Here is a 23,018-nt window from a genome sequence, read left to right on the forward strand (position 1 = left end):
AAAGTGCTTGCTCATAGGGGGTCATATGATTGTTGGGTTTTTCTCTGTATCTATTATTGTAGGATCTACTGTACAGTATAAAGCGCCTTGAGGCGACTGTTGTTGTGATTTGGCGCTATATAAATAAAATTTAATTGAAAAAAAATTGAATCACTTTTTTTTTTCTTCTTCAGGACACATAAAACATAAACAGATTTTTCTAACATTTGTTATGTGTATTTATTTATTATTTGTATGCCCTGCTCGGATCAGCTGGTTGTTGTGTTTATGGTGTTACAGACTAGCCTCTGTTGGAGGAAGTATGCAACATCAACACTCATAACATGATCGAAAGATGTTTCTCGTGTCTCTCTTTTGCTTTTCAAATTTGTATTTATGGGTTATTATAAATGCAGATAATTGGAGTAGGCCAATAATATCAGCCCGCTGATAAAACCATCAGGCACTACAGTGGACTGTGTCCTGAAGAGGAAGAAGCATTAAACATGGCATCAAAGATGAAAAAAGCATGGATGAAAAGCAACTCTGGTTGTACTGGACAGTTTGTTTTTCTTTTTAATGCTGTTTCCATTCATTACAGAGAACTTCTTTTTATATTATGACCTGTCTTCTCTAGTCTAAACTTAAATGACCGAGAACGCAAACACAAACAAGTAGGCCACATTACCAGTTGTCCTACATATTTTTGACAGTGTACAGCAACAACATGTAGATGTAGGTCTTTGAGCCATTACGCACAACGGCAGTGACACAGTCATCATCTATTTCATTTTTCACACCAGCGTTTATTCACGAACCATAAAATTGTGCATATTTAAATGGCAGAATTTGGATTGGATTTGATTATGGAGTGCAGTCTCGTATATATACTTAACCTGTTTTTGATTTGAAGAACGCAGCACAGAAATTTGAGCTTCTCTCCTGGCTACATCTGTAGAGGATTAAACATTATGTCAAGCTGCACAACTCTTTGAATAAGGATGTTAAGCTCACATCACCACTTGCCTCAGATATCACGCTTCTCATTCCCACTTCCCCAGTGGATACATATGCAGGGCCTAATTTTCTTCTTGAGCAGCATCATCAAAATATGATTGGCCCACAGAGGCCCTCAGACGTCTATGAATTCTGTTTACATGCAGCCTCTTTCTGTCTATTTTGGAAGGTTGTAATTCATCAATACTGTAATGCTGCATGACTGTTCTTGTCAACACATACTGACATTTAATATGATTTTATTTTAGCATTTACATGTGTACGAGGTAATAAAAATTAATCAACCAATGAAAAAAACACTATTAGGTGTTAAAAAGGTCAAACAACATCTAGCAATGCAGATGACAAAGGCACCACTTTTCCCTGTAGTCTTCTTAAAGGTTAGCATTTGTCTCACCCTCCTCGTCCTCTTTACCTCATTCCTTCACTCTTAAGCTAGTACACATCTTTTGGAAGCATAAAAAAACTGTAGAGAGCTTCAAACACTTCCAGTCAAAGAAAATTCTTTCATCATTTCCCAGCCAAGCACAGCACTTTCTTTCGACTGCTTGTAGACCTTTCATGCGATCATGCAGAGACTGGGGTTGAGGTGGGTGGGATATGGGTAGTGTTTGGGGGCCCAGCGGGGGTCTGCCAATGGTGCAGTTTGTTTTCTTTGGTTTGATCTGCGATGCCAGAGACTTATTTGCACTCGTTTCTGTAATTGGTTTCATTTGATTCGTGAGGCTAATTATAAGTTTACCACCGCCTATAAACTAAAGTTGCATCGGAGTTTGCGTAACAGCGTTTAGTGTAAAGCAAATTTTGTTTTAAGTGTCCAGTCCATTTCTGTGACAAAACTTTGAAGAAATGGCCGAAGACAAGAATTACACAAGTCATCCATTTCTTTTTGCACTGGAACAGTTCCTCCTCCTTAAACTGCTCTTCATTGTTTCACTGTCACAGATCAATTCACTGCTTTTGTTCGGTTTGCTCGGCCACGTGAGACAAGGCCATTCAGACGAGCTTTATAGTACACATGCATCACCAGTAAACAGTGGCTCCCTGAAAAGAATTACCATTTTGAGCTGTCAGATGTAGGCCAGGAGGACGATAAAAATACCTGCAAACCAGACTTACCTCTGCAACTATTTATTTTTAGAACCCGGGTTTAGTTACTTTTTTTTTTCTTACTCACGTAAGGCTGGAAAGAAATCTGTTACAGAAACCAGGTCCAAATAGTATTGTGTTATAGGTCACTAAAAATGTGTCTTTTAATGCTATTTTTAAGATGTTTTGCCAACACGGCTCAACACTCCTGTTAGCGAGCCAGTGTTACACAAGCCCGAACAGTGGAACGGTGCCATGCAGTTTGGTAAAAATGGACTCCTGGGGCTGACATGACACGGAGATTTGAATGTCAGAGAAATCAACGTGCGTGGTGCACAAATTGTCTGGTCCCTCTTTGTTTAGTTCAACGGGGGTTCATTGTGACTTTGCAACACCCGATGTGTTGCTTTCCCTCGCGTGCTGAAAGAGACGTACTCTCGCCACTTTGTGTCTAAACAATACTTCAAGCTGATCTGTGTTCAACAGACTGCGAGGGAGCCAAGCTGCTGTCACATCCGAGAACTCTGCCGACTTGTAGGAATCACTCACCCATATTTGGCTGGTGGCCTTGGGAAAAAAAAGAAAAAAGAAGAAGCATCTTATATTAATGTGCATTGTGCTTTACCAAAAAACAAAGCCTAAAAATAATTTCTTTAAACATTTTGGTATAGAAAATTGATGTAACTGCTCCCTTGAAAGCAGGAGCGCTGTGGATTCTGTTTATCACATTCAAACTTAACGTCAAGTCGTATCCCATTAAATCTCCTCTGGGGAGCTGGACTGAATTGGAGATGAGCGGTGAATTATGCATCGGCTGCGTGGTGACATCATCTCCAAAAACACATACCCATGCATCATCTCTGCATGAGATGAGAGAGGTTATGTCCTTTTTTTGCTGCAAACTCTGCAACTGGAGAAAAGGAAGAATGCAACTTGCTCTTTGTGAAAGGTGCACATGAAACAAGCGGTCTGTGTCATTACTCAAGCATGGGAACAAATAAAAACGGGCACTATTTGCTCAATGGGAAGGGTCACGCTTTGTTAATCTGCGTGGTAGGTTATAATAACTTTGTCATGTTGAGATGTTCTCCGCTCGGTCCTTTTTAGCACTCTCCGTTTGGTAGGCAGTAATTGGAGAAGGGCTTCGAGGCTTCCTCCAGTGACCTCATTACCCCAATTAAATCTGTAGCCTTCTCTGAAAACAGTCCATCTCGCAAAGTGATGTCTGATTATCACTCCCAGTCCAAATGAGGTTGCTGCAGCTGAGGAAGCAGGGCTGGGACATATGGTCGGGCTTTTTTACATTTTCTTGCAGTGAGGTTCTTCCTTTTTTTTCTGCTCATTTAAAAGGATATTCTTCTTACATTTGAAATAAAAGTTAGTTTAGGATGTTTGGAGCGTCATCATTGTTCATCTAGAAGTGTTGCTTCAAAGTTCTTCCAGCGTTATTCTTCAGACCTGTACGTTGGAAATGCCGGTCAGGGCCATTGCTACCAGTGTTTTTGTCATCTAACAAAAATTTGTCATATAACTCTAAACCTGATGAAAAATACTGACTGGGATCTGTATTTACAACTCAGTTTACAGTAAAGAAATTGACTATTTAATACTTGTAATGAGTGGAAGGGGGAATGATTCCTTCTTCATTTTTTTTTAAACAGTTTTCACCTTATTTTCTTACGACTGTAATCAAACGCATCCGAGTAATTTTGAGTTTTATAGAAATTTCCAACACTCAGTACTCACTCGGGACCACTTTTCATCGCTTCGACTGTTAATGCACTGGGTACACGTTGTCATTTTTCTGACATGCCAGGTAGAATTCCAGGATAGCATCTTCCCAGAATCATCTCCCGTAAATCCTCTTCCAAGAATCACCTTCCCAGAAGACAGGAGACTGTGCAGAGAAACAATATTTATAGACCATCATTTTACTTTTGTTTTTGACTGAGCTTTTAGCTGGAGTCTAAGCAAGTCTCAAGCTACACAGTGAGAGAAATGATGATGCTCTTAGTTAAAATAAACCCTTTTGAGATTGCAGATGAATATCCAACTGTGACAAATATTGTTCTGCACACAGGGTCAAACAATGTGTCCAAACAACAATCGGAGGTTCTGAAACGGGACTTTACTGGATTATTAAATACTGTAAACTCTCTGAATGCAGCTATATTCATCAGTGGGCCTGTACCGCCCGTCAGAGGAGGAGACGAGAGATTCAGCAGATTGTTTGCACTGAATAAATGGCTTATATCAGCATGTACTGACCACTCAGTGCATTTTATCAACAACTTTAATATTTTTTGGGAACGCAGGCATCTGTTTAAAGCAAATGGATTTAATTTTAACAAGTCAGGGGTGAAACTGTTCACCTCCAACCTGTTTTATTCCATACGTCATCCATCTGTGCTTGGTGCCAAAGCTGAGATAAACGAGGAGTTATCTCATAAAGAGGAACAAACAGTACTCCAAGAACAAACAAAGCCCAGCAGAAACCTTGAGGAGGAGCTCCATCTGCCCCCACCCGGGAAGAGCCTCAGAAAGGAGAGACATCTGAGGCAAGAAGAGGGGTCCCTATTTGCCTCCAACTCTCTCAACAACACCAACGACCAGGACCAGGGACCACGACCTTCCCCAGTCCCCAAACCCCTGACAGGCCATCACCCTCCTCCCCTCCCTTTCTCCCTCCTCCCCACACCTGAAATTCACTGAGGAGATGATGGAGCGGGTCAATGCTGGGCTCAGATCTACCCCCCGGCCCAATCCCTTTGTGTCCCCCATTAACCCCCCACCAGAGCAGCCAAAGGTTCGCCATCGAGCCCCGCCCTCAACAGAGCAATCAAAGTTACACTGCGCAGCCTCGCCCCCCTTAGTTCCTCCTTACCACCTTCATGCTCTGTCTCCGCAGTCTGATGTGTGATGTGTGGAGGGTCCGGGCTGCGAGGATTATGGCAGTGATGACTTTTCCCAGGAGAAGCTGGGACCCTGTTTACTAGAAGGTTTTAAAATTTCTGTACTTTTAGGTGACAGAAGAAGACATGTGGCCTGGTCAAAACATAGAGAGCTGCACTCTAATAGATCTTTAAATATAGTAAACATACCTTGTGTGCCACAGACTGCTCCCAAACACGAGGGGGCAAATAATACCTCTAAAACACTTAAGTTGGCTTTATTAAACGTTAGATCTTTAGCTGGGAAAACATTTTTAATTAATGATTTAATCACTGAGCACAGCCTTGATTTTATGTTTTTAACTGAAACTTGGTTGGACCAAAGTAACAGTGGAGCTGTTCTCATCGAGACGACCCCTCCTAACTACAGTTTTATCAGTGAGGCCAGGGTGAGCAGGAGAGGAGGAGGGGTTGCTGTCTTATTTAATGAACCATTTCAATGTAAGCAGCTATCTCCTGGAAGTTTTCAGTCTTTTGAATATGTGGCATTACAGCTGAAGGCCCCATCCAAAGTTGTGTTTCTTAATGTTTACAGGCCTCCCAAATACTGCACAGACTTTTTTAATGACCTCAGTGAACTGCTGTCTGTGATCTGTGTTGATTTCGACTGTGTAATTATTGTTGGGGATTTTAATATCCATGTGGACAACCCTCAGGACAAAGGGACTAAAGACCTGAGTAACACTCTGGGCAACTTTGGGCTGACTCAGCATGTAACAGAGGCCACACATAATAGAGGACACACTCTTGACCTACTGATCTCCAAGGGCCTGAGCATTTCAAAGGTTACTGTATCTGACGTGGGCCTATCTGATCATTACTGTGTTTTCTTTGAAAGTAAAATCTCAGCCCACACAAATATATCAACAGCAGTGATCACAAAACGGTGTATAACTGAACACAGTAGTGAGATCTTTAACCAGGTCTTCCCATTAACACCTGATCTGTCCAGAGGTTCAGTCAATGACCTCGTCAATAGCTTCAATGCTAAAATGTTAAATGTAATGGACACCATTGCTCCCATTAAGGTGAAGGTTATCTCTGGAAGGAAGAAGTCTCCATGGAGAAACTCCACACTGGTGAAAAATGAAAAAAGAGAGTGTAGGAAAGCTGAGCGCAGATGGAGAAAAACAAACCTCCAGGTTCATTATGACATCTATAAAGAGAAACTTCACAATTATAATTTACAACTGAGGAGTGCAAGGAGGTCCTACTTCTCTGACATCATCACCAAAAACAGTCATAACGCTCGGGTCTTATTTTCTACAGTTGACAGGCTAACAAACCCTCCTGTGTCAGTGGCAACTGAACTTCATTCGACCATGGCCTGCAATGACTTTGCCAAATTCTTCACAGAAAAAATCCAAAAGATTAGACAAGCAATTGGTACATCAACAGCAGATCCAGGATATGTACTGTGTCCACCAAAAAACTGTTTAAACACCATCAAACAGTTTCACCCTATTAACAGCAAAGACCTGCAGGACATCTTAGGTCAACTGAACTCCTCCTCTTGCTGTTTAGATGTCCTGCCAACAAGTTTTTTCAAAAAGGTCTCAAAGACTTTGGAGTCAGACCTGTTACAGATCGTAAACTTTTCTTTAATATCAGGTGTGTTTCCAGAACCACTAAAAACTGCTGTAATAAAACCTATACTGAAAAAGGACAATCTTGACAAGACACAAATGAACAACTACAGGCCGATCTCAAACCTCCCATTTTTAAGTAAGATCATTGAAAAAGCAGTTTCTCAACAGCTCAATTACTTCTTAACACAGAATAACTGCTATGATGCCTTCCAGTCAGGTTTTAGACAGAACCACAGCACTGAAACCGCTCTGACCAAAGTGTTTAATGACATATGTCTGAATACAGACAGTGGAAAAATCTCAGTCTTAGTTCTACTGGATCTCAGTGCAGCATTTGATACAGTTGACCACAACATATTACTCAAACGACTGGAGAACTGGGCAGGTCTTTCAGGAACTGTACTAAACTGGTTCAAAACATACTTAGAAAACAGGAAATACTTTGTATCAATAGGTAACTTCACATCTGAGCTGACAAGTATCACATGTGGAGTTCCCCAAGGTTCTATCTTGGGACCCCTTCTGTTTAACATATACATGCTCCCACTGGCACTGATTATAAAGAACAACAAAATAAACTATCATAGCTATGCAGATGACACACAAATATATATCACATTGTCACCAGGAGACCGAGGCCCTGTACAGGCTCTTGGTAAATGCATTGAGGAAATTAATGACTGGTTGTGCCATAATTTTCTTCAGCTAAACAAAAACAAAACTGAAGTAATAGTCTTTGGTGCCAAAGAAAAACGATTACAGGTCACCAGAGAACTTCAATCTATACACCTAAAAACCACAAACCAGGCGCGAAATTTGGGTGTAGTGATGGATGCAGACCTAAACTTAGAAAAACACATTAAGACAATAACAAAATCAGCTTACTATCACCTCAAGAATATTTCAAGGATAAAAGATCTGATGTCTCAACAGGACCTGGAAAAACTAGTCCATGCATTCATCTTTAGTAGGCTTGATTACTGTAACAGCATCTTTACAGGTCTACCTAAAAAATCAGTCAGACAACTACAGCTCATTCAGAACTCTGCTGCTCGAGTCCTCACTAAGACCAAAAAAGTGGACCACATCAGTCCAGCTCTGAGGTCTTTACACTGGCTGCCTGTCCGTCAGAGGATAGACTTTAAAGTTCTGATGCTGGTTTATAAAGCTCTGAATGGTTTAGGACCAAAATACATCAGTGACCTCCTGACCCAGTATGAACCTTCCAGATCCCTCAGGTCATCTGGATCCGGTTTCTTATCAGTTCCCAGAGTCAGAACCAGCCACGGAGAAGCTGCATTCAGCTTTTATGCTCCATATCTCTGGAACAAACTCCCAGAAAGCCTCAGATCAGCTGACACACTCAGTTTATTTAAATCCAGATTGAAGACCCACCTATTCTCAGCTGCTTTTGAATAAATCACCAAATCCACACTTTTAAGCTTAAATTTCAAAACTTACATTTTAACTACTGACTTTATCTACTGCTCTGATTTTATCTACTGTTCTGATTTTATCTACTGTTTTCATTTTTGATTTTAAACACTGTTTTGTTTGTTTGTTTGTTTGTTTGTCTTAATCAATTTTAGATCATGCCTTTTATTTGTTTTTGTTTTTAATGTCTCTGTAAAGCACTTTGAATCACCTTGTTGTTGAATTGTGCTATATAAATAAACTTGCCTTGCCTTGCCTTGCCTTTTCTCTTTTAGAAAGCTTTTTCCTCTCATCGACAGTAGACCTATCTATGGAAGCTTGTTTCCAGCACTGAAAAAAAAGTTACCATTCATATCTCAAGGCTAAAAGGGCCAGTGGCCAGTGGCCAGTGTAGGGCGTCTAAAAATTTTGAGTTAACAGTTGAAATTTTCTCTGCCAGTCAGGAAGCTCTGTGAAAGTACATAATTTCCTTGTTACCTGGAAGCAGAAGGCATCAGCTGTCCAACAGTTCAACATGAACGCAATTTATGATTCAAGGAAAACACGTCTTTTGCAGAGTTTCCTGGATGGTAGAGCTCACTTGAAATTTTGAGTTATGGATGGTATTTTTTTTTTTTTTCAGTGCCAGAAACAAGCTTCCATACTTCTACATTTCGGTTGTTACTGAAGTGATAGCAGCAGAGAATGTTTGGCTACAGTCTCATGGCAACTCTTTCAGTTGTTTAGGGACTTCAGATGTCTATCTGACTACTGATTGATCCTACATGGGTAATCGGTGCTTTAGACTGTGTCAGCGGGGGGTCTGCACAAAGGGAGATTGTCCAGAATTTCCAACAACTCTTACCTGGGAATGGGAACTACAGAAATCACTGCTCTTATGAACAATGGAAAGCAATCATCCCAAGCAATTAATACATGCACAGGTTGGACCCCTTCAGAAACCCAGAACATGCTCTGAGAACACGCCCGGGGATGCCATCAGGACCTGCAGCCTTGTGGACATTGATCCTGCTCAGCACTGCTCCTACATCGGTGGGGGAGAGAGTCAGAGGTTGGTGGTCTGGCGTCCTGTCTAGCATAGCATAGAGTCAGTAAAGTGCTGAAAAAGGTTTTCAGATATTTTAGCCTATACTGATATGATAGAATCACACAGTTGCTGCAGATTGGGTGAATACAAGTCTTATTCACTTAATCTATCACACACACACCACTAGACACATCAAGGGCACCAGGGTTCAATATCTTGCTCAAGGACACTTCAGCACGTGGACTGGAGGAGCTAGGAATTGATCCCCAACCTTCTGATTGATAGACAACTGGCTGTATAAAGCCATAGCCACCCAAATACAGCACCTGGTATTCCCACTCAGTCTCCCATCTAAGTATTAACACAGCCCAACTCTACTTGGCTTTCTAGATCAGACAAGATCAGAGATTCTCAGGGTGGTATGGCCATAATCCCGCACATTCCACCACATCCCAAGTGTACACTACTGGACTGAGATCTGGTGAATGCTAACATGACCAGTCTCAATGATATGGTCAAGATTTGTCAGACGAGACAATGTTTGTTGAATCTTCTAGTTGCCTCTGTGAATGGTAACCTTAGTTTCCTGTTCTTAGCTGTGGCCGGTGTGGTCTTCTGCTGCTGAAGCCCATCTGCTTCAAGGTTCAGTATGTTATTGTCATGTTTGCTGTGTGGCAGGCAGCAGATTGGACCCAAATGCAGGACTGTCAGGACACAGAGGGATGAACTAAAGGAGGCAGCTTGTGCTGTGAAAACTCAAATACAGGAAACAAGAAACAAAGCATAATAACTAGAAGCTAGCAAACTAAGGACTCAGGAAACTATAAACTAGGAGCTATAGAAACTAAGAACATGGAGGAAACGCACAGTACTAAAGGAGGTACGACATGACAACTAGCATGGAAGACTGAGGACTAAAATACACAGGCTGGATAACGGGAGGATGGGGAACAGGTGGAAACACAGCTGGGACTAATCAGACATAAAGAGACAGGAGGAAGCAAAATTAGATGCCCTGACGTAGGACAAGGACTATCAAAATAAAATAGGAAGCATGAGACATAAGCAGACTTGACACGAGACGTGGAAACATGACAGGCTCAGAACCAAGCACACAACACTAAATGCGGAGAACGGGAAAACCAAACCTTCACTAGAGACAACACACCAGGAACACAGGAGACAGTTATACACTCAGAGATGCTCTTCTGCAAACCTTGTTTGTAATGAGTGGCTATTTAAGTTACTGTTGCATTCCTATCAGCTCTGAGCAGTTTGACCGTTTGACCCCTCTGGATATTTTCTTATTTTTGGTACAATTTCTATAATGCCAGTGACATTAAAGATTGTACATGTGATCCTATAAGAAGAAACTGAACATACTCCTTTTAAAGTACTCCGCTTGAGATTTTACTGCTTTTTATTTACTGGAAATACTTCACTTCTTTGAAGGATTCACTAGTCTAAGAGGCTTTTTTAGTGAAGAATTTTGTTCAAAAATGCACACAGTTTAAACAAGTCTCTCAAAGTTTCGCAGCAGTTTGTGATTCCATGTTTTTCAAATAAAAGTTTCATAAACAGAGTGGCATTTTCATGTAGCTTATCATTTAATACAAACACATGACAAGTATTTCCATCAGTAGATGTGTCATTTTTAATTGGAGCAGCGTAAAGCTTCACACCGACGCTATCAAGAGGAACTGTATTTTGAGAGACTTGGAAACCAGCTCTGCTTTGTGCTGTGTGAAGTTTTTGAGTTTGTGAACTGGGATTTGATCATTATCCTTAAAGCTATTTAACCTGTAGATGAGCAAAACTGAACACCCCAAACGTAGTAAGGAGAAGTTTAACGAGTCTACATTATGACTCATAACAGAGATGAAAAATATGTCCATTGAGTCTTTGGTTTATCTGTGAAATTATTGTATCACCAGTCCACTGATATTCCAGGCTGTCACCCAAATCCTCAAATTGGCAGCAAACAATCAACCCTCTCTAGACACTAAGTCCTCAAAGTTGCACACTAACCGGTTGAGTTGAGGGCATTTGCGGACGCAAACCTCGAATAGAAGGGGGGTGAATCAATGCAGTGTTTGTCCACTTCTTTGCTCATTAAGGAGCCTCTATTCACATCAGGATCTGGATATGACAAAGAAAGCTCACAAGTGCACACTTTCAGTCCGAGAAGGGTGGTTTTTCTCCTCCTCAAAGCCCTCCCCTCATCGAAATTCGCCTCACAGAAGTGCAGTGCCAGAGGCCAAAGTCTTGACAGGGGTAGCCCAGTGAGGGGGAAATCAAACGAGTCCCTTTCTTGTTTTCTTTTTTTGTTTTTACTGCCTGGCTGACAGGGAGGCCTGCTTACCTACAAGTCCTTAATCTGAATCCCACCATTGCAGTTCTGGAAGGATGGCGGGGCAGCTCTACTGTCTATTCATCATCTTTAGTGATTCAGGGTTTTGTCTGTTACCTGTTTGGATTGGAGTGAATCCTTGGTTATTCATAAATACCGGTAATACCTGAGCTGCACAGATGGAAATCCTTTCAGGCTTTTCAGCAGACTTGTCACATTCATCTCAGTTTACTGTTAATATTGAGCAGCAAAAAGATGGTGATAAATATTGATACAGCGGAATGAATACTGATGTCAGATGTAGATATATCACATTGTGATAAAAACTGAGACGTCTCTTTATATATTTTGTTGTATTTTAGAGTGTTTTTTTTAATAGTCAGTGTAATGAAAACTGGAAACGTGCTTGCCTACAGAAGTCTACCAGAAGCAGACAAGGAAAAAATAACTAGCCTGGTGGCACAGCATGTATAGCCCCTTCTGCTGGAAATGAAGATATGGTTTGTGTTAGGTCATGCGTAGCTACTCTGAATAATTAACCGAGATTTCAGCAAAGATTTCTGTCTTTAGCCGTTTTAAATTATTCTGCATTACCAGTCTTACAGTCGTGGATATAAATTCCCTAAAAAGGAAAAAAGAAGCAGAGGACTTCTTTTACTTCTGCATCCTTTTGCAAAAACTGTAAAGTCAAAATCTACTTTTCAAAGTTTGAAATCATTTCCTCATGACAGGCTCTGATTTTCTGACATGTTCAAGAAAATGCTTTCTCTAAATTCACAGGAAATATACTCTCATTTCAGGTTGCAGAGAAATAAGCTGTGCTAATAGTTTTTTGCATTTTTTCTTAAATATTCATGTGGAAATAATATGCACTGATTTTCCCCATATCATGTTGGTCATTTAATCAGCTATCCACGACCAATATTAGACAGTAATATTACACATTTGCCCTTCAGTGACTTGCTAAAGACAGCATTTTTACAGTGCATTTCAGAGCTTTTCTGTTATTTCCATTGGGCGGCAGTGCGTCTATCCTCAAACTTGAGCTTCACTGCATTACCCGTCTGCCTGCGCACTCTACTCACAGCATAAGCCGGCGAAAAAAAGTACTCTCTCCACATTTGTGTTTATTTGTCGAAGCAGGCGCATAATGAGGATGATTATCCTCCCGTGCGTTTTCTGGTGAGCTTCTGCCAGTGCGCCATGTGGAGGATGAGGACTCCAGAGGAACGCAGGTCTGAGAGAAAGCAAATGTCAAGGCAGACAAAACAAGAAAAACGCATTTTGAGTTGTTCTTCAAAATAAAAGCAACTCTGGGGAAAGGGAAAGAGTGTCGAACTTGCTCTCGGTCACAATAACGAGGAAAGAGGGGAAGAAATGGGCAGAGGGTGCAGTTCCACTGGGTCTGGTGCTGCTTCTTATTAATGTAAATACACTGTGACACAGTGTATGGAGCTTTTAATTACACCCCACATTTTTTACTTAGACCCACGTGGGTCATTCAGCCAGCCTGTCTTCTTCTTCTTTTAACCGCCAGTGCGCGCTCGACTTTTATGTTGAAGGGAAATCCCGTCGTGTCCTGTGCTGCTTGGGTTCAATTATCCTCACTTGACGCATCTGGTGTCGGTACAGCGGCACTGAGAGAGAGAGAGAGAGAGGGAGAGAGAGGAGGCTTCTCATGTGCCTTTTTTTCTGCACATCACTTTGGAAATTCGCTCTCGCGCAGTCGTGCTTAAAGCTGAAAGCTCACCTGCCGGGCTTCCGTGGCCGTGAGCCGCCGTGCAGCTGATTTAACAGGATAACCAGACTAACTGCCTCTCCCGATCTTGCCCTTGATTGATTTCCGTCGAACATTCCTCCAATCACTGTCATGATTTTCTTCTTTCCTGCTGTTTGAAAGTGACCGGCTGCAGGTGTTTTGTTTTTTCTTTTCTTTTTTTCGGTTTTATTTTGCGCTCCAATTTGCGCCAGCGAGGACTGGCAATATGTAATTTGGGGACAGACACTGCGTTTTTCTTTTTTTTCTTTTTGGAGAAGTGGACTATCTCTCTGCTGGAATTCATTATTGTATTCTATTTTTTAAACCCTTTCTGCTTTACTCTGTCGACCGGAGCAGATTCGGATACACCGTGATGGTGTGGGGCTATTAGAACTAACCACAAAGTGTACGCCATCATTTGGAAACTGCTTGTTGGTAAGTTAAATGCAATTGCTTCTTTGGCCAAAGTTGGACCGTGCTGCCCCCCGTGGATCTGTTTAAACCCACGATTCGTTTTGTCACTGACATTTTCATGTTCTGTGCGCGCACACGATTCTCCTGCCTATCCACCACCTTTAATAAACGGAATCCCAACACGCGGCGCTTAAATGCGCATTTTTGGATAGAACGCATTTGTCCCGCTGTTACGCGTAAATCCCAGAGGCTCCTTTTTTATCTTTAGAGCCTCCTCTGTTGTGTGGAGCTGTTCACGGCTGCAGTACGGCAGTAGAAGTGGACCGCTGAAAGTCTTCTTCTGTATCCTTCATTCAAAACGTAACTATCTGAGCGGATTAGTCCGTCAGCGCACACCAACTGTTCTTTTTACGCATTCTTCTTCTCTCTCTTTTTCCCCTCCTCCTTCTCGACGTTAATTGTGTAACACTGTGTGCGCATTTGCACATCTCTCCGGTGCGTCAGCATGCGTGCGTGTTTTGTGTACGTGCGCCTGTGAAAGTAAGAGAGCACGATCGTGTGTTGGTGGAGGGGGAAAATAACGTGTGCCAGAGAGAGGAGGGATGGGAGAAGAACCCAGCCGTAGTTATATTTCACATTATTTCTGCTGAGTGGTTGCTTGGCAAGTCAGCTCTCTCTGTGGTTCTCCTCCTTTTGCCTGCTTCCCTCCTCTGGGTGGATGGATGATGGTTTATGGTTGTCCAGATGGATGTCTGAAGCTCCAGTCTGGCTCTGACCAGAGTGGTGCTGGTCGTGGTGGTTTGGCTTTTACCCACTGAACATATTTGAGAATCAGGAAAGTGATACTGATGTAAAAGTTGGAACAGATGCTGGCTTAAAAAAAGAAACGCATAAAATCCATACTCCCTCATCACTCCCTACAGATGAGTGACAGAAGGCTCTGTAGCCTTACAAGCTGTATGTCACCATTTTTTTTTTTTCAAGTAACGACTGCTGCAGCGATGCTTTTTTTTTTTTTTTTTTTTTTTTTTTTGCAAAACCATAGCACGCCATAGCCCACAGGCAGTGTACTCCTTACTTCCAGACAGCTCCTCAGTCTTGCACAGGCATTTCTAATTCTGTTAACAGTAACATTGCTTGCACCAAAACCTCCTTGCATCATGATTTGTTCATAATCTTTCCCCTTCAGTTTCTCCTAAACGCTCCGACTCATGTCTTCCTTTGCCTTGTGGTATTATTTATTATTATTATTTTTAAATCCCGACATATGGGGTTAATCTTGACCACGAGCGCAACCAGTAGCACATGAATTAATAGGTAAGTGGCAGCAGCCACTTAACAGAAGCCCTGCAGCTACATATTGAGCTGAGTCAAGTGCTTTCACACCGAAATTGATTTAGACAGAGATTATGTCATCCAGCGTTAGCACTTTTTTCTCCTTTTTTTTTTTTTTAAATGCTGGTCAAGTTTACCCAGCAGCACTGAACTCCTCTTCTGACGAATCAAGTGTAGCTTTAAAGGATATGGTAATGAAGTGATTGAAGATGTTGTTTTCATCCTTCATCAGGGCTGTTAGCCGAATTACCAGGTCAACCGATTCAAGGTGCACAGACAACAGCAAACATGAGTTTTTCAGTACAAATAATTGTATTTACATCCCACTGATTCATAAAAATGAACCTTTAACATGTTTAATTATCTTATCTAACATTTTAACCCTTATCCTGCAAGTACCACCCATCTAGCAATAAAATGAGGTAAAACAAGCCCCAACACGCATTTTGAAATGCCACCTGATCCCATTTAGCTTCCCCTTCTCTCTCTGCTCGACAGGAGAATCTGAAACCATTACAACTTTTTTCCCCCCTCCCATTCCCGTCTTGATTGATACTTTTAATTTTCAAGGAGCTGTCACCGAGGCCTATTGGCCTTGGCTTTGCAATCAAGAGGCAGACAGTCAAAGGCTTTCAAATGAAAGAGTTCATTAATGCGGTGGGAAATAAGAGTTGTCTCGCTGTAGAGTATTGGCTCTGTGGTAAGACTGATTGGAGCAATTGATGAGGATTTGTGAGCAGGAATGCTGGTGTGGAAGCTGAGAGCGGGCCACCTCAATCATGGCTGCTAAATGACATTAATAGGACTCGAGGGGAAATGGAAATACTGAGAGGCGATCCAGCTTGCGTATTTATGCCTGTGTGCGACCGCGTGCATACGTTCAAATATCACAGCTGGAGCTTGAACAACCTTCCATTCCTGCAAAAGTTATTAGCTGCTGTGGAATCCAAGAAGATGTGGGCTACATGCATAACAGACGAGTCCTCGGTTAAATCTTTCTCAAAATCCAATTCCCCTCGAGATGAGATTCCTCTTTCCCCGTGCCTTGTTCCATTTTCCGTCGCAATCATTGGGCATCGATCTGATTCAGAGCTATTTATTTTGTTGCCGCTGTCACGTCATGAATTAACAAGTATGGTAGATCAGGTAGATAACAGAGTGTCTGGGTATGGTGCTTCGCCCATTTCAAGAAGAATCATGACTTGTGACTACAAGAGAAAATCTGCCTTTGAAGCAGTTAGATGTGGCTAATTTGGTTTGTGAACCTGAGGGACAGTAAAACTAGTAGTATCTACTTTACATGTAAATGCCTTAAAGTATCTCTATATAATATAATAACTCTATATAATGTCTCCTCTTTCCATAAAGGAAATTATTTGGAGATACTTGATTTCCTTGTTTGGAAATTTTTTCTGAAACCATGGAGCTTTTGCAGATTAATTCAACTAATGTGCTTAGAAAGAAATCAGCCACGAGAGCTAGTATCTGTAATTTATTACAGTATCGAGGCCAAATATATTGGTTTCGTGCACAATGGCTTGATTAATATGTTAGTTAATTAGTATATTCGTTTAACAGAGATATAATTAGAGCATGCAGTGACAGTCACCGGTTCTCAGCGATGAAAGTTTGCGGTGCGAATGAGTTCATAGCAGCTTGGAGATGGACTGCGGCATCACCAGAACTCCCATTGACCTTATATTGCCTTTTAGACCTTTTATACCCCAAGTAGTTGTGATTTTGACTGTGTCTGTGCTTGATAAATACAGTCACTGGCAGCCTTAAGATAATTTGTTCATTGCTCGGTTCTACTTGTGGGTGGGCTTGTTGACCCAATGAAGGAGAGATGACCCGGAGAAGAAGATGAGTTGGTCTAGTTCTGTATGCAAGTGTTCAGAGAGTTCTGACCTCTGTAGGGGATGCGTGCTTATCAGCTGTAAGATATTTTGCCGTACTGTTTAGACCAGGGGTCTACTGAATGACTTTGCCACATGGGAAAACCGCAGAATTGGAGGACATCATTTTTGGACACTTTAATGTTGTATAGCAAGTAGTTAAGGTTGAATCCCTTCTTTGGAGTGGTTGTCCAGCTTGTTAATTTACAGAGACTTTACCTGTTTGCTATACCATAGACAAGTCATATGGTGGAGCAGAGAAACGCTGCTGTTTTAAATCAAATAAACATGTTTCTTAGAATAGCAGCAGAGTGACTGGTTGTGAAAAAACTTTTTTTTAACATGTTTTACTATTTTTGTAAATGGAAAGTTCATTAAAGGGGGCATATTATCCTTTTCCTTAGGGCTGTGCGATATGACCAAAATCTCATATCCCGATATTAAGACATCTATCGTCCGATAACGATATAAATCACAAAAATGTAACATTTTCTGTAAATTCTGTGAATGTCGGGCAGCTCGACTTGCGTGAAGTGTTTCCAGCTGGGCGTCGCATACCTGGAGTTGAGTGTTTAACTGATGCATGAAACGATACATTTTAGACATAGGTTGTAACAGCCGCCGTTTTCTTTGTGAGTATTTATTACACAGCGTGCTGCGGGGAAAAGCCTGTTCTAACGTTTGAGTCTAAGGTTTATTTTTTAGCACCTGACGGCTCTTTTTTGCTTCTCATCCGTAAATACTCTGCATCTTTCACGTGATTCAGTTTATTTTGAAAAGTCTCAACAGGATCTTGAGCTTTATTGTGAAAGGTTTATGTGGAAAATAAACAAGCGGACACGAGGTGGTTTTACCCTCGTTGTTGCTAATGACAACGCATAAAAACAAGTGCTTGTCCGTCTGTAGTGTGGTTATATTAAATATAAGAGAAAGAGAGAACTTTAGGAAATTAATATAGCCACTACAGTGACCATCAAAATAATGAAAAAAATATTGCCGTAAACAGTTTATTTTGCGACACCACGAAACAAACGATAGCGTAAAATGAAACGATAGACGTTTTTATATCGTCATCCGATATATATCGTTATATCGAACAGCCCTACTTTTCCTTACCTTCTGTAATCTCAGCCAGAGGATCACATTTAAGACTGCTCTAAATGCTTGTTTTAAGACCGTGTTTAATACTCTTGGCTCTGTATGATGTAAGAGAGAGTGCATCTACCTAATATACTAATCTCAGGTGCACAATTTGGGCTGTTTAAACCCTAGGGATTTGTTATACCTACCATTTTTGCCTTGGTGGATGGCAGTGCACACCGAAAGTGGTGTTACATCCAGTGGTAAAGTCGAGCTAAGATGTCGTTTTAGCTGCTCTTACGTAGATTCAACCTTTGTAACATCATGTGTATCGTTGTGTCAGTTTTACCGCCACTGCAATGACGTACCAGTGCAGAAACTTAGATTCAACTCAAAATGAGACTTTCTGGCGAAAACTTCCAAAACAAAAAACCTCTTCAATTTCTTTTCTTCCAGTTTTGACGTCTTCTACTCTTATACCGATGCCTATCATTTGGCAGAATACTGCAGCGAGCACCCGCTCAGCGCCAGTATAAATGGCGGCATGGCTGTGCGACCACCATTAAAATGGTCCCTATAAGTGGTGAGGAATGGGAGCTAAAAAGGCCTACTATAGACAGTTAGAACTGAGGGGCGGCATCAAGGCCCAGCATTAGAGAAAGATCTAATACTTTTAAATGTGATTCATGCAGACCTGAGTGCAACCCAAGAATGAAAAATAACGAGCTGGAAATGAGTATAACAGGTCTCCTCTTAAATCTGATATTTTTTTTCGAGAAAGGGAGTTTTGATGGGTTCCAGGTTATTACGTAGTGATGTAGTTTGATGCCCTTGGTTTGGATCATAATAGTTGATGCTGGAAAATCAGTAAACAGAACTTCTTGGTGTTATACTTGAAATTTGCAAATCCAAATCTTTTGATTTGTGAAATTTTACAGAGTAACTGTTTACTACTTACTGTAATTAAAAAAAACCCGCTGTCCTACGACACCTACGACATGATATTTGTCATCACCTGTCTGGTGGATCGCAGTTTTGCTACATCTGTTCTGGAGCACATCAGACCATGGTTGGCATCATTTTATACGGTTGAGTAACCGTCATCATGTAGGTTACGCGAGGCCAGATCAAAGAGTTTGACAGAAGTAGCGTGCAGTACTCTCGTTTTTGTCTCCAAATAGTTTTCATGCAAAGAAAATCACCCTTTGAGTCCACAGTCGCATGATGATGGCAGACCAGGCTGTATGGAAAAATAAATGGTCTTCAGAATTGGGTCCCGCATTCACTTCATGGCATTTGAGCCCTGGGCGCGCCCTTTCCTGCTGTTACTCAGCAGAGAGGTGTCATAAACAATGGACTTGCTTGCAAATCATTTTCATGGTCACCCATTTTTTTCTTTTTTAGACCTTTATCTGAATGCCTTCATGTGTGGATGTGAATTGAGCTGAGTGTCTGCCTCTGCCATGCTAGCTTTATTTACTTTCTGCATTTCGAACAGAAAAATGCCTCAATAAAAGGATGGTAATGGCATCATTTCTAGCTGTCTCTTTGCATTGCTCTTAAAAAAACTCCACACACATACACATGAAGCTGTCCTGCATTTGTGTGCTTCTATCAATGGTGGCGGGGGCGGAATCAAAGAATAAAGTTGACCCGAATCAAATGAAATCTGAAAGTGTTTATTTCCCCATTTGTTACAGCAGAAAATAAAAGAACTTGGGGTCAGCCACAGTGTAGCATGCCCCCGAGCTAAAATGTTGTGCTGGTCAATTGTTACATGGGTAAAATGGAAAGGAGGCAGCGAAATAGTCATGTTGCACTTTCTCTGATGAAACGGCCATCCGAGGCGTGATCAGTTACCTCAATATACGGTATTTTTCTTTGCTAGAGGCAACTGACGTCGAAAATGAATGTTTTTCCCCCCACTTTTTAATCAGCACTAGAATGAGAAGCCTATTGCTATAAGCAAGAGGACAGAATTATTATTTTCATCCTTTCTTTTCAGCCCCACTGTCATCGCACCATGTCTGGAGGTGATCCTCTGAGACCCATCCATCCACACCGACGCTATCAAGAGGAACTGTATTTTGAGAGACTTGGAAACCAGCTCTGCTTTGTGCTGTGTGAAGTTTTTGAGTTTGTGAACTGGGATTTGATCATTATCCTTAAAGCTATTTAACCTGTAGATGAGCAAAACTGAACACCCCAAACGTAGTAAGGAGAAGTTTAACGAGTCTACATTATGACTCATAACAGAGATGAAAAATATGTCCATTGAGTCTTTGGTTTATCTGTGAAATTATTGTATCACCAGTCCACTGATATTCCAGGCTGTCACCCAAATCCTCAAATTGGCAGCAAACAATCAACCCTCTCTAGACACTAAGTCCTCAAAGTTGCACACTAACCGGTTGAGTTGAGGGCATTTGCGGACGCAAACCTCGAATAGAAGGGGGGTGAATCAATGCAGTGTTTGTCCACTTCTTTGCTCATTAAGGAGCCTCTATTCACATCAGGATCTGGATATGACAAAGAAAGCTCACAAGTGCACACTTTCAGTCCGAGAAGGGTGGTTTTTCTCCTCCTCAAAGCCCTCCCCTCATCGAAATTCGCCTCACAGAAGTGCAGTGCCAGAGGCCAAAGTCTTGACAGGGGTAGCCCAGTGAGGGGGAAATCAAACGAGTCCCTTTCTTGTTTTCTTTTTTTGTTTTTACTGCCTGGCTGACAGGGAGGCCTGCTTACCTACAAGTCCTTAATCTGAATCCCACCATTGCAGTTCTGGAAGGATGGCGGGGCAGCTCTACTGTCTATTCATCATCTTTAGTGATTCAGGGTTTTGTCTGTTACCTGTTTGGATTGGAGTGAATCCTTGGTTATTCATAAATACCGGTAATACCTGAGCTGCACAGATGGAAATCCTTTCAGGCTTTTCAGCAGACTTGTCACATTCATCTCAGTTTACTGTTAATATTGAGCAGCAAAAAGATGGTGATAAATATTGATACAGCGGAATGAATACTGATGTCAGATGTAGATATATCACATTGTGATAAAAACTGAGACGTCTCTTTATATATTTTGTTGTATTTTAGAGTGTTTTTTTTAATAGTCAGTGTAATGAAAACTGGAAACGTGCTTGCCTACAGAAGTCTACCAGAAGCAGACAAGGAAAAAATAACTAGCCTGGTGGCACAGCATGTATAGCCCCTTCTGCTGGAAATGAAGATATGGTTTGTGTTAGGTCATGCGTAGCTACTCTGAATAATTAACCGAGATTTCAGCAAAGATTTCTGTCTTTAGCCGTTTTAAATTATTCTGCATTACCAGTCTTACAGTCGTGGATATAAATTCCCTAAAAAGGAAAAAAGAAGCAGAGGACTTCTTTTACTTCTGCATCCTTTTGCAAAAACTGTAAAGTCAAAATCTACTTTTCAAAGTTTGAAATCATTTCCTCATGACAGGCTCTGATTTTCTGACATGTTCAAGAAAATGCTTTCTCTAAATTCACAGGAAATATACTCTCATTTCAGGTTGCAGAGAAATAAGCTGTGCTAATAGTTTTTTGCATTTTTTCTTAAATATTCATGTGGAAATAATATGCACTGATTTTCCCCATATCATGTTGGTCATTTAATCAGCTATCCACGACCAATATTAGACAGTAATATTACACATTTGCCCTTCAGTGACTTGCTAAAGACAGCATTTTTACAGTGCATTTCAGAGCTTTTCTGTTATTTCCATTGGGCGGCAGTGCGTCTATCCTCAAACTTGAGCTTCACTGCATTACCCGTCTGCCTGCGCACTCTACTCACAGCATAAGCCGGCGAAAAAAAGTACTCTCTCCACATTTGTGTTTATTTGTCGAAGCAGGCGCATAATGAGGATGATTATCCTCCCGTGCGTTTTCTGGTGAGCTTCTGCCAGTGCGCCATGTGGAGGATGAGGACTCCAGAGGAACGCAGGTCTGAGAGAAAGCAAATGTCAAGGCAGACAAAACAAGAAAAACGCATTTTGAGTTGTTCTTCAAAATAAAAGCAACTCTGGGGAAAGGGAAAGAGTGTCGAACTTGCTCTCGGTCACAATAACGAGGAAAGAGGGGAAGAAATGGGCAGAGGGTGCAGTTCCACTGGGTCTGGTGCTGCTTCTTATTAATGTAAATACACTGTGACACAGTGTATGGAGCTTTTAATTACACCCCACATTTTTTACTTAGACCCACGTGGGTCATTCAGCCAGCCTGTCTTCTTCTTCTTTTAACCGCCAGTGCGCGCTCGACTTTTATGTTGAAGGGAAATCCCGTCGTGTCCTGTGCTGCTTGGGTTCAATTATCCTCACTTGACGCATCTGGTGTCGGTACAGCGGCACTGAGAGAGAGAGAGAGAGAGGGAGAGAGAGGAGGCTTCTCATGTGCCTTTTTTTCTGCACATCACTTTGGAAATTCGCTCTCGCGCAGTCGTGCTTAAAGCTGAAAGCTCACCTGCCGGGCTTCCGTGGCCGTGAGCCGCCGTGCAGCTGATTTAACAGGATAACCAGACTAACTGCCTCTCCCGATCTTGCCCTTGATTGATTTCCGTCGAACATTCCTCCAATCACTGTCATGATTTTCTTCTTTCCTGCTGTTTGAAAGTGACCGGCTGCAGGTGTTTTGTTTTTTCTTTTCTTTTTTTCGGTTTTATTTTTGCGCTCCAATTTGCGCCAGCGAGGACTGGCAATATGTAATTTGGGGACAGACACTGCGTTTTTCTTTTTTTTCTTTTTGGAGAAGTGGACTATCTCTCTGCTGGAATTCATTATTGTATTCTATTTTTTAAACCCTTTCTGCTTTACTCTGTCGACCGGAGCAGATTCGGATACACCGTGATGGTGTGGGGCTATTAGAACTAACCACAAAGTGTACGCCATCATTTGGAAACTGCTTGTTGGTAAGTTAAATGCAATTGCTTCTTTGGCCAAAGTTGGACCGTGCTGCCCCCCGTGGATCTGTTTAAACCCACGATTCGTTTTTGTCACTGACATTTTCATGTTCTGTGCGCGCACACGATTCTCCTGCCTATCCACCACCTTTAATAAACGGAATCCCAACACGCGGCGCTTAA

The 23,018-nt window shown here is 41.6% G+C and overlaps 1 protein-coding gene and 1 long non-coding RNA gene across 4 annotated transcripts in view; one reads left to right on the forward strand and one right to left on the reverse strand.

The window, feature by feature from the left end:
• Positions 1–547: 547 nt before the first annotated feature.
• The window catches only part of LOC112843831 (uncharacterized), a 37,465-nt gene continuing 14,994 nt past the window's right edge, over positions 548–23,018 (reverse strand). The window contains exons 4-6 of one of the 2 annotated variants that reach the window (XR_003216355.1): positions 8,904–9,083; positions 3,832–3,963; positions 548–2,652 (exon numbers count right to left, since the gene is read on the reverse strand). This is a non-coding gene — a long non-coding RNA (uncharacterized LOC112843831). Of the gene's footprint in view, positions 2,653–3,095; positions 3,544–3,831; positions 3,964–8,903; positions 9,084–23,018 lie in introns of those variants that run through there. The other variant, XR_003216356.1, reaches the window with a different exon arrangement.
• LOC100693228 (interleukin-1 receptor accessory protein-like 1) overlaps positions 22,303–23,018 on the forward strand; it is a 319,171-nt gene continuing 318,455 nt past the window's right edge. For both annotated transcript variants that reach the window (XM_005450017.4, XM_013268902.3), the window contains exon 1: positions 22,303–22,844. The gene's annotated coding sequence lies outside the window, so the exon portion shown is untranslated. The remainder of the gene's footprint in view (positions 22,845–23,018) is intronic.

Source organism: Oreochromis niloticus, linkage group LG23 (genome assembly GCF_001858045.2).
Source record: "Oreochromis niloticus isolate F11D_XX linkage group LG23, O_niloticus_UMD_NMBU, whole genome shotgun sequence".
NCBI classification, from domain to species: Eukaryota; Metazoa; Chordata; class Actinopteri; order Cichliformes; family Cichlidae; genus Oreochromis; species Oreochromis niloticus.